General features: G+C 43.9%; 1 protein-coding gene across 2 annotated transcripts in view; it reads right to left on the bottom strand.

The window, feature by feature from the left end:
• Positions 1–12,829, bottom strand: part of FAM107B (family with sequence similarity 107 member B) — a 227,979-nt gene that overhangs the window by 73,875 nt on the left and 141,275 nt on the right. The window contains exon 1 of one of the 2 annotated variants that reach the window (XM_044226487.1): positions 480–526. The exons of the other annotated variant lie outside the window; for it this stretch is intronic. The gene's annotated coding sequence lies outside the window, so the exon portion shown is untranslated. Of the gene's footprint in view, positions 1–479; positions 527–12,829 lie in introns of those variants that run through there. 2 annotated transcript variants of the gene reach the window in all.

Here is a 12,829-nt window from a genome sequence, read left to right on the forward strand (position 1 = left end):
CGGCAGCTGGCCGCGCGCGGCGCTCCCGGTGGGCAGCGCATCCAGCTCCAGACAGGGTCTCTCCATTTTCAGGGCCGAGGAAGCAACAATAAGCCGAGCGGAGCGGCCTCCTGGGCTCCCCTTCCTCGCGGCGGCATCCGCCTCCCCAGAGCCCCTCGGGCTGGGGGGCCACCGCGCCGGGCCCCACCACGCCCCGGCACCCCAGACCCTCCCCGGGCACGGCGCGGGGTGGCCGGGGCTCCCACACGCCCACCGCCCTGCGCGTCTTCCTCTAGCGCACGTAGGGACCCCCGCCCCACCGCCCGCGCCGCGCTGACGGCCGGCCGGGGGGAGGGAAAGCCGGCGGCCCTTTCCGCCCTGGGGTCCCTCGGGCCGGGGGTCGGGGCTGAGCGGACGGCCGCGCAGTCTCCCCGGCGGGTACCCGCCTACCCCGAGCTCCCAGTCTTTGTGTGCAAAGTAAGTGCGGGAGACGAACCTACCTCGGCGCGCTCACAAAGGCGCGCGGCTCCCTCCCCGGCGCTCGCTCCGGGCGGCCGCAGCGGCGCCCAGCGGCCCGGCTGCTCAGGGCGGACCCGAGGCGGCGCGGGCGGCGGCTCTGACGGCAGCGGCAGCGGGTCCAGCACAGGGCGGCTCTTTCACACCCCGCGGCCCCGCGCATCCGAATTAAGCGGCGGGGCAGGGCTGGGGGCGGGGTGCGACTGCGGAAGCCCCGCCCAAGCCCCGCCCCGCCGCGCTGGCTGCGGGCTCTGCGCTCGGGACCGCGGCTGCCCCGAAGGGAGTGCGCCAGGCCAGGCGGGAGCTCGGACAAAGTCTGAGGTTTTGGTTCCGGGAGGTTTTCCTTCTGTTGTTTGAGTTTGGTTGGCTTCAGAAACTTGGAAAGAAGAGAGGGAAGGTTGGAAGAAAAATACTAAGTGTCACCAGATGAGAGAGAGAAATGGGGAATCGAAGGTGGCAGGAGTAGGTTCACGAGGGCCACAATTAAAGATCTTTCTCTCCCTCCCTCTCCGCATCTGTCTCTGTCTCCCTCACGTACTCGCTGGTGGGCGTCTGGCCTCCAACTCCACTCCATGCTTGTGAGCCTTAGCGAGACTGTCCCCCTTGAAATCCTGCAAATACGTCACAGAAGAAAAATCAAAAGGAATCAGGGAAGAAAAGGAAACAGGTTTGTTGGAATTGTATAAATTTACTGTCAAACCAGGACTTGAAACCCAGTGACCTGGAAATTTACTCATATTCCTTCCCTGTCCCCATTCATCAAAGAGTAACTGGCGATTTAATTTGTGCGCAAGGAGGGAAGGTTTGTTTCACCTCCTTTTTTCCCCTTCTCTGATTTTCATTTTTTACAGCTGTCTTACAGCAAATTGCTTCTTGCCCAACCCTAAGACTCAGATTACCACGTACCTGAATCACGACATCGAACAAAAATGAGAAATATCTAATTCAGAGTAGCAAAGGAGGACAGCAGTTTGGCGGATTTTAGATCAAAAGCTTCTTAATTTTCTTGGCAAGAGATGAATAAGGGTTTATTTGCCAGGAAGTTTTTCTGACTAAAACAGCTTGGGTCTTGATCACACACAACAGTCATCAATTACGATTTTTGTTAACAAATGACTTACTCCAAAAGTGGTCTAAAGCCACAGCCGTTCAAGGGCCTGACCATCTCCAGGTCCCTGAAGCCCACTGAGGGGAGGAATCACTTGCCACAGGATTTAGAGAGAAAGAAGCTCCTTTTCGGCCCAAGAAACTGACCTGTGTGAACTTTATCCATAGTGTTTCCTACACATCTTTCTTCTCTCCCTGTCCTTGCACTGTGTTGTTTCTGTAATTAACTGAGGGTCTGCCAGTCCCCAGACCAGAACCTGGAATCCAGCCTAGATTTCACCTTCACTCCCCATATGGAGACAATCCAAAGTTCTAGAAATCCTACAGAAGACCCGGATACCTACCTCCCCATTCCACCAACATTGCCACAGTTGGCCTTTGGTGTCTGTCATCACGCTGTGGTCTCCCAACTGTCCCCAGCTTCTAATCACATACTGTTTTCCTCCAAACTTCTCAGGGAACTCCAAGTACAAATCTGCTCAAGTTAAACACCTTTAGCAAGTGCCCAATTCCTACTACATGATCAAGTCCAAGCTCCTTACTACAGTACACTTTTTGCTATCACCTTGACCTCTTCCCTGTATTCTTCCAATATCCCCAGACACCCAGAACTTCACTCAGCCGGAGTGCTGTATTTGCTGAATGGGCCTGCTCTGTGAATACAAAGCCTGGAGGAAAAAATCTGTCACTTGTTTGTTCTTCTACATGTCTCCCCTGGGCCTAGCATACCTTCACTCCACTCTACCCCCACAAGGGTTCCTCTCCTCTCTGAGATCCCTTCCTCTGAGAAGACTTCCCTGCCTTGCTCAGACTGGATGGACATTTTCTGCCCCTCTTATGCCTAGGGTAGCCTGGTAATTATTGCACTGTACTGTAAATATATGTCCTCCTTGAACAGAGTTTACACTTGATATGTTTATCTTTATGTAAAGATATACACTCTCATGCTTAACATAGTATCTGCCATATAAAAAGTGTTGGGAACTGAATTGCATCCTTCCCCCAAGTTCATATGTTGAACCCCTAAACCTCAATGTGACTGTATTTGGAGATAGGGCCTTTAGGGAAGTAATTAAGGTTAAATGAAGTCATAAAGGTGGGGACATAATCTGGTAAGACTGGTGACCTTATAAGAAGAGGAAGAGACACCAGAGACTTCTCTCTCTCTCGCTCGCTCTCTCTCTTTCTCTAAGACACTCAGAAAAGAGGTCATGTGAGGACATAGCCAAAAAGCAGCCATATGCAAGTCAGGAAGAGGCATCACCAGAAACCAACCCTACCAGCATCTTAAACTTGGACTTCCAGCCTCCAGAACTGTGAGAATATAAATGTCTGTTGCTTAAGCCACTGTTATGGCACCCTGAGCAAACTAATACGAGAAGTATGCATTAAATTCTAGATTCTAAACTTGAAAAACCACTAACACACCAGGGAGCCTGTAATGTCCCCTTAAAACAACCTGTGACAAACTTCTGTGATGCCAGGACAGTGGGCAGAGTGTCTGAATATGATAAGTAACCACACAGCATTTCCCCTGCCTTCTGAGAGGAATGGAAATATGTATCTCATCCCATAGCCTGGGGTATGTACACAGTTTCATTGTCATTACCCTGCCCTGGTATCAGGAAACATAATTTAAACATAACCAGTAAAAGGAGATCAAATCTTTTCTTTGAAGTTCTTGAGTCAAGCCTTCTTAAAAGAAAAGACACCCACACCCATTTACTGAGTCCACTATTTGAAGCTGAGTATTTCACATTCTGGGAAACTTAGGGGGAGTTTTGATTCAGGTAGGATCAAGTATCTCATTTGGTTTGGGGCTCCTGGAATTACTGTGGGTAGAGCCCAGAAGAACTTTAAGGTTATAGACAAGAGTAGTATTTATATTTGTACCCATACCATCTATCAACAGTGCCTGGAATATAGTATGTGCATGGGAGATGTTTGTAGAATGAACATGCTTAGATTTTCAGGGCACAAGTAGACTTCCCAGGGTTAGGTCCAGTAACAGCAAACTCTCTGCCCGAGTCTGCTGTCCTGTAGATTCCACATTCTGGATGTGAACAGGACTCCAGGAAAGGTCAGTGGCATAGATACCTCCTGTGCTCTGGTTGGGTTTCTGTTCCTGGGCCCACATGGATTATCCAGTGGCATCAGGGGCCTTTCCTCACTGGCTTTCTCCAAATACAATACAAAGAAAATACTCCTCTGAAAGGTTTTGAGTCACTTACTCTATTGGTGATAGAATCCCTAACCTGACATTCCTGGAAAACATGATTGATAATTGCCTGTTCTATCACACTCACCTACAACGTCACTGGTACGCTCAACTTTCATCTCATTGTTGCTCTGACCTCTTGAGGCCTTTTAAAGTTACTCCTAAGTAAAACTGAAGAAAGCAGAGAGGTACATCTGGGGACATAAAGTAGAGCAAAGCAAATCAATGTGGAATGAGATATGCTGTTATCTCCTTCGCCGGTCACTTTTCTCTATGCATAATCTTGAAATTGTTACGTTATCCTTCCTGAAGGACTCGAAAGAGATGAGAAAGGTTTCACGGCACCCTGGAGGTAGGAAATTCATTTTTTGGTGTATATTCTCTTGTATCCTAAATTTTGTGCTGTGTACATGGACATCAGAATAGATCATCCATTCAAAAAGAAATAAAATTTTAGGGGCGCCTGGGTGGCTCAGTCGGTGAAGCATCCGACTCTTTTGTTTCAGCTCAGGTCACGATCTCCCCATCGGGTGATAGAGTCCTCATCAGGCTCCCTGCTCAGTGGGGAGTCTGCTTCTCCCTCTGCCTCTCTCTCTCTCCCTCTCTCTCTCTGAAATAAACAGATCTTAAAAAAAAAAAGAAAGAAAGAAAATTTTAATTTTAAAATAGCATTTAAAAGTCCTGTTCTCTAATATCTGTATCAGTTAGCTATCACTATCTAATAAACTACCTCAAAATTAGTAGCTTAACCTAAGAACGAGTGATTTGCTCACAGTTCTATGGCTGGCAATGGGGGCCGCCTCAGCTGAGATGAGCTCCGTTTGACCTTAGCGAGGCTCTGCATGGGTTTACCCTCAGCTGGGAGGTCTGCCAGGGACCAGCTTGCTCTGGGTGACCTCAAAGTGCAGATACTGACCGGAGCTGTCTGCTTGGGTGCTTCAGATGTCCTCCACATAGCCCCTCAGCACGATCGCTAGGACTTCCTCACGGGGCAGCTGTGTCCAAAGGGGTGAAAGAGGAAGCTGTAAGGCCCCAGGAGGTCTACGTTCCAGGTCATTCTGTGACATTCTATCATTCAAAAATAGCACAGAGCCGGCCCTAATCCGAGGTTCAGGGAAACAGCCTCCACCCCTTGATGGTAAAAAGCAGTGGTCACATTACAAAGGGACCTGAGCCGGGATCCTAGGATAGGAGGAGTCCTGGCAGCCATCACTGAAATAATCTTCCTTTGAATTGGAGTTGAGAAACTACACAGTGAAGGGTAACTGTGACAGTTGAGAACAATAGTCTCAAGGGAAATCATTCTGATTTATAAACAAGCAAAAGTGACCTGCAGTGGAACATAAAGCTCATGACAAAAAATTCCCTAAATTGGTACTGGCCTCATGTCCTGAATTGATAGATCAAAGTAAACACGTAATTTCTGCTTATTCATTTGTGCTTTCAAATAAGAAGGACACTGGAGGGAAAAATGGCTTTAGTTCTCTAAAGAAGCTAAGCTTGACCAAATTCCAAAGCAGTGTATTTATTAATTGTCTATTGCCGCATAAGCAATTATTACAGACTTAACAACTTCAGGCAATACCCATATATCAGCTCATCTTTGCTTTACTCAGGCCTGGCCTGACTGTGTTCTGTGCTCAAGGTCCCCCACAGCCAAGATCAAGAGCTTGGCAGAGCCTATGGCTCAACTCATCTGGAGCACGAAGGTCACGTTGGCAGAACGTTTGCAGTTTCTTGTTGGTCCAGTTTGTCCAGTCTTTAAGATTAAGGTTAAGGTCCCCGTTTCCTTGTTGGCTGTCAAGTAGGAGCTTCTCTCAGATTCTAAAAGCTGCACGCATGCCTTCCCATGTGGCTCTTTCCATTATCAAGTCAGCAAAGGCACATCAAATCCTTCTCCTGCTTCCTATCTCTGCCTCCCTCCTCTTCTATCTCCCTCTATCTCTGCCTCTAGACTCATTTACAGTGCTAGTGTCATTAGGCCAGGCCTGGCCCAGATCACCTCACTATCTTAAGGTCAACTGATTTGATCTCTGCAAAACCTCTTCCTTACCTCTGCAAAATCTCTTCTCAGCAAGCCTAGATGTATGCACCTTTTAAAATTAGTAGTATTGGGATGCGTGGGTGGTTCGGTGGGCTAAGCATCTGCCTTCTGGCTCAAGTCATGCATGATCCCAGGGTGCTGGGATGGAACCCTCTTGGGATGCTGGCTCAAGTCATGCATGATCCCAGGGTGCTGGGATGGAACCCCCCCTCTTGGGCTCTTTGCTCAGTGGGGAGCCTGCTTCTCCCTCTGCCAGCCACACCCTCTGCTTGTGCTCTCTCTTTCTCTCTCTCAGACAAATAAATAAATATTTAAAAAATAAAAATAAAATAAAATTAGTAGTATCTAGAAAGGATGGGAAGATAAACCCAAATCAAAAAGAATGTGCTAAAAGCAACATCATGAGCTCTTATATTAAAATAGTCCCTTTGCATGAGCATTTGCGAGGAAAAGAGTGGAACCACTTCATTAAATATGCTAATAGCACAATAATAAAAAGGAGTTTTCTCCCATTTAGTACTTAATCTGCTACAAAGCTTTTTGCAAACTCTACAACAGAGCTATAATTCATAATGTTACTGAGATTTAATTGCAAAATTTCTAATAAACATGTTGCCTAAAATGCTTAATTTTGTTTTTATAAAACACTTGCTATTTGTTATTAATAATTTTAAAATCAAAGGGTCTCTATAAAATAGTGATTAAAATCTAGTTAAATACCACCTAAGAATCAAGAGAAACAGCTGTTAGCCACATAAACAACTCCTGAATGGTGTGAAGATCTGAGTTTTATGTCTTTTTTTTTTTTCCCGCATGAATCCAGCACCAGAAAAGAGGATTTCCTGCGAGTCTTCCTGTATACTAAAACAAAAATCTCTAAAAGGCAAAGAGAGGGAGAAAACCCCTCAAACTCTAATCCTGTCAAAAATATTAAGATATCGTAATAGCAGATATTACTGAGTAAACAAACCATCTCATATTTGAGCACAATTTTCCTATATATCTCCTAATTCAAATAACTAACATGTAAAACAAATGGACAATTCTCTGAGAACATTCTATATTTCACTTCAACTTTCTTTTCTTCTTTCTGATATGCATTCCAGATACAGATTTCTATTAGCAGAAAGTATGCCTTAAAACTCTTGCATTGGTAATAACCAGTTGAATGCCCTTTATATATTCTCATCTACCTTTTAAGTGATGCAGTAACCTAAGCTCATAGAGTAATAGAATAAAGACTAGGCTAGGACAGAAGAGATTTCAGTCATGGCTCTGCTACCAACTAGCTTTGTGACTTTGGACAAGATATTCAAATCACTGCAGGCTGTCTCCTCTGGATTTAAGGCTCAGTGATTTTATAGCAATCTATATCCATATCTATATCTATCTATATCTTCTGTAACTTGATGGTTACCAGAGGGGAGGTGGGCAGGGGGATGGGTTAGATAAGTGATGATGATTAAGGAGTACCCTTATTGTGATGAGCACCAGGTGTTAAATATAAGTGTTGAATCACTAAATTTGACACCTGAAAATAATATTACACTAAACATTAGCCAACTAGAATTTAAATAAAAACTTGGGAAAAAATTATGGCGCCTATACACACACACACACACACACACACACACACATATATATTTCTTCTAGATGGAAATTAAAGCATTAATGGTATTTCTGTTGCTGTCCAGGCTTGACTAAATAGGAGGGACTGCTCCATCCACTCTGAACTTACAGCTAAAGTCCAAACTGCAGCTAATGTTAAATCTTGCCAGAGAAAGTTAGCTTATTAACTCTGCTTAGAGAATTGTATCACCCACACGTTAGAAATGCTAAGGATTACTGGGCTTGAAAAAACACTCTTTGAGTGATAACATTCTTTTAGTCATCTCACCACAATTTAACATGAACTGAAATTCTAACTAATGTTAACTTTTGCTGGATAATGTTGATAAAGAGTTAAACTTTATAAGGAAAAAAGAAGAATGAATAACAGGACAGAGTCCTTCTCGGGCAACTGAAAGCAATTTCTGAAAGTATTTTGTAATTCTGCCTGTTCACTTCTCAGACAGCCACCCTCATTGCTCAGGACAACCTGCCCTGTCCTGGTTCCAGCTTTGCCCTAATGACCACCCTTTTGCAAGTCAACAGCTGAGACACATGGCAGGAAACAGTACTTTGACATGCACTTGCTCTCTCCAAATCATTTCTCTCTACAACAACTGCTCTGTGCCATCTGCTATCATCCACATCAGAGCATAAACATCTACTTAAGAGGAAGAAAGAAAGAAAGAAAGAAAGAATGAAAGAATTGCAAAAATGTAAGAAACTATCTTTCTCTTTAAAAGACCAATACTGGAGTTCCTGGGTGGCTCAGTGGGTTAAAACCTCTGCCTTCGGCTCAGGTCATGATCTCAGGGTCCTGGGATCAAGCCCCTCATCGGGCTCTCTGCTCAGCAGGGAGCCTGCTTCCTCCTCTCTCTTTGCCTGCTTCTCTGCCTACTTGTGATCTGTCTGTCAAATAAATAAATAAGATCTTTAAAAAAATATTTAAAAGACCAACACAATTGACACATATCTGTCCAAAATGATGAGAGACAGAGAAAGACACCCAGAAAACAAGTAAAAAATACATTAGGAATGAAAATGGACACATAACTATCAATAATCAAAGGATAAAAAGTGAATACAGAAACACTATGAGATGAAATGGAAACCTTCCTACAAAAATACAACCAACCAAAGATTAAATAGGAAACATGGAGAGTCCCATAAACTTGTAATGAATTGAATCAGCAATTAGAATTTTCTCACAGAATGGGAGGAATCTAGGACATGGTAATTAATTTTAAGAATTATTTACTAATAACTTGGGTGGCTTGGTGGCTTGGTTGGGCAACTGCCTTGGGTCATGGTCCTGGGGTCCTGGGATCCACTCCCATATTGGGCTCCTGGCTCCACAGGGAGACTGCTTCTCCCTCTGACCTTCTCCTCTCTCATGCTCTTTCTCATTCTCTTTCTCTCTCAGATGAATAAATAAAATCTTTTTTAAAAAGAGGAATTATTTGCTAATGGCAAATCTTAGCTTGGTTAGAGATCTTCTTAATTTCTTTGAGAGACAGTTTATCGGTGGAACTAATGAGAAGCAGAACTTCTCCTCTCACTCCTAACTTCCTAATTTACCATTTGCCTGCCCCCTTACCAAAAGGACCCTTGATGGTCTTGGACCCACAGACTTCAGGGTAATCTTCATTTCTTCTCTCAGGCCCCACATCCATTTAGGTCACAAAACAAAGCCATTGCTTTCTCTATCATTTCTCTCAAATCCCCATTTTCTTTTTCATTTCTATCAAATTTTGCCCAGGCCATAGATACTTAATACTTACTGAATGGACACCCCCTATACTGTTCTCCTTCCATTTTCCCCACACAGTAAACACTACTGTCCAAGCCATAGCTCCAGTCAGCCACATTCACCAGATGAATCCAGTGTAACAAATTATACAACACTTCCACCCTCTGATCCAGGCCATTGGCTTTTCTTTTATTAAAATTCAGTTATTTCTTTCTTTAAGATATGGTTTTCTTAAAAATATAACTACCATATGATCCAGCAATCCCTCTTCTGGGTATATCTGCAAAGGAAATGAAATGAGTACCTTGAAGAGATATATGTTTTCCACATTCACTGCAGCATTACTCATGATATTTCTTCTGTCGTGAAATTTTTCTGATCTGTTGTACCACTTTGGATGATAAATTTAATATAATTCCTGATTCTTCCTATCTTATCAGAATAGAACTAAATCACAAAACAAAACTTTTAGTTATTTATCATCATGCAGATTTGGAACTCGTATTTTCTTTTGTTGTCTTTACTTTTGAGCAAGCTGTAACTTCCAACAATGGGAAAAAATAAAATTTTTCATTGTGATAGAGAAGTCATCAAATAAGATAATACAAAACGCTTTGGCTAAGAGTACCAAGGTTTGTAGAAGATAAAGAGGCTTGCTTCACCTAAAGAGACAAATATTACAGCGATTAGGTCCATCACATCCAATAGATGTGATTATGTGTCTTATATCCCCTGCTCACCAGCTGAGTGACTGGCTAAATTACTAACTTTTCTAAAACCCATTTTCTCATTAGTAAAGTGAAGTTTATTAATTTATCCAATATTTCTCAAGCACATTCTTTGTGCCAGACACTGTTCTCCTCCCTGAGAATACGATAGCGAGCAAAACGGAAAAAATCCCTGCCATTATGGGATGTATATTCTAGAAGAAGAAATCAAACAGGAAAGGTAGGAAGGAAGGAAGGAAAAAGAAGAGTAGAAAATCATATAGCAAATCATTATTGCTATGTCATTATTGCTATGTTATAGAAACACATAATAAAGCTGAGAAGAGGGTAGAAATGGAGGCAGTAGTGGGAATGTGTAATGTTAAAAGGATAGCAAGTTTCTCTGAGATGCTGACATCTAAGCAAATATCTGAAGGACATGAGGCAGTTCCTTGTTCAGGCATCTGGAGAACCAGCTCTCTGGGTAACTAAATAGCGGGTACAGAGGTCTTGAGGCTGGAGCACACAGGGCAAATTCCAGGCACATCAGAAAGCCAGTGTGGCCGGAGAGCTGAGCAAGGAGGGATGATGGAGGATGAGGTCAGAGAGGTACGGAGAGGTGGGAGGGCGGGAGGGACACTTGACATAAGGCCCCATAGGCTAGCACAGGTAGAGCCTGGCCTTTTCTCTGAGTAAGCTGGAAAGCCACTTGGAGGTTTGGAGCAGAGGAGATACCTGACCTGATGCACATTTTAAAGGGATCACCAGACTGCTGGATTGAAAACAGAATGCAGAAGACCAAAGGTAGAAGAGTGCTTAGAAGGCTTGGGGAGCATCTAGGTGGTTCAGTCAGTTGGGCGTCCGGCTCTTGGTTTCGGCTCAGGTTGTGATCTCATGGGTCCTGGGATGGAGTCCTGCGTGCATTTGGCTCTGCCATCAGCAGGGAGACCACTTGGGGGGTTCTGTCTCTCTGCCCCTCCCACCATGTGAGCCACAGGCATGTGCTCGCTCGCTCTCTCTGTCAAATAAATAAATAATCTTTTTTTTTTTTTGAGAAGTCTTTTGTATTATTAATCCAGAAGAGAGACGGTGGTGCTTTGAACCAGTGATGAGAAACGGCCCTGTTATGAATATTTTGAAGGCAGAATCAACAGGATTTGCTAATTGACTAGATGTGGAAGTGGGGGTCGGGGGCACAGTCAAGGGTGATGCCCAAGGTTTTGGCCTGACGCTATGAAAGGATGGAATTCCTTTTCTCTGAGAAGAGAAGGCTATTGAGAGGAACCACTTTGGGAGAGAGTATCAGGAGTTCAGTTTGGGATACACCCTTAGTAATCCAAAGATACCAGTGAGTAGTTGGCTATGAGGTTACAGCTGAGAGGGAAAGGCCAGGCCAGAGTTATAAATTTAAAAGTCATCAGTGGGCATCTGATGCTGGATACGAGACTGCGTATATCGTCTAGGAAATGACTGAGGTGTGGGCTCTGGGCCGCCCTCACATTTCAGGCTCAGGGGGTTGCATGGACACTAGCACAAGAGACTGAGAAGGAATGGCCAATGAATGAATGAAAACCAGGACAGTATGGGTCCTGGTGGACCAGGGAGGCCAGTGGTTTGAGGAGGAGAGAGTGGTCACCTGTTCCAAATATGGTTGGCAGGTCCATGTCCAGAGGGGTGGAGGCTGGGACCTGACAGATGGATTTACCCACCCAGAGATCACTGGTGGAGCTGTGGGCATGGGAGCCTAAGTAGGGTGACTTCAAGAGAGACACAAGGAGAGGAATTAGAGGCAGCTAGTACAGGCAACTTTTTTTAGAGAAGGAAATATAGAGCCAAGAAAGATTCTGTTTGGTTTTGGTTTTAAAATGGAAGAAGTGAGTGGCATATTGAGGCCTGTGTGTAATTCTTGGTATGCTCTTCCTAAGCTGATGGGAGTGATCCTGTGTCGAGAGCACTAGTGATTATCTTTATTGGCCTTCTAAACATTAAACCCTGAGGGAACGCTCTGCTCCAGCCGTTTTCCTCACACCTGCTCCGCACACTTGCTCCCACCTCTGAATCTCATTCATGCTTTTTCCCTGGCAGGAATGGTCGGCCTCTCCCTTTGAACAGATCCAAACTCTACCCATATTGTAAGTTTCAGCGCAAGTCCTACTTCCATGAGACCTTCCCTAACTTTTGTAATCTGCATGAATTGCTTGCATTATTTCTTTTTTATAACACTTAGTTTTTCTAATGCACTAAGAATCTCTGTATGTAAAGGACTGAGCTAGATTTGAGAGGAGAATAAGTTAAATGAAAGGCAGGGTATCTACACTCAAGAAGATAATAAACTTGTTATTTGTTGTACATTACGATTTCTCGTGCATCTCTTTTCTCCCTAATTCCTTTGTAAATCATGAGGGCAGGGAGCATTTTCATTCCCTCGGGGCTTAGCTATTATGTATTTAGTATATATACATGTATACATATGTATACATGTATATGTATATAGTATATATACTATAAACTGTATATGAGGAGCTATAGATATTTGTTGAATTATATTAAAAATCACGATGATAAAGTTACTTAAAGTATTATTATATCACTTCCCAATTATATGATATAATCACAAAAAATACTAAGCTTAACAGCTTATTTCTTCAAATATTTCAATTTTCTTAATTTTTATTTTTTTAGAGAGAGAGAGAGCAAGGGGGATGGTGCAGAGAGGAGGGGCAGAGGGAGAGGGAGAAAATCTTAACCAGACTCTGGCTGAGTGTGGAGCCCAGCAGGGCATTCGATCTCACCACTCTGAGATCATGACCTTAGCCAAAATCAAGAGTCAGACACTTGACCGAATGAGCTATCTAGACGACCCCCCAGACATTTTTATAGTCATTGTTTTTAAATCTTTC

Source organism: Neovison vison, chromosome 12 (genome assembly GCF_020171115.1).
Source record: "Neovison vison isolate M4711 chromosome 12, ASM_NN_V1, whole genome shotgun sequence".
Taxonomy (NCBI): domain Eukaryota; kingdom Metazoa; phylum Chordata; class Mammalia; order Carnivora; family Mustelidae; genus Neogale; species Neogale vison.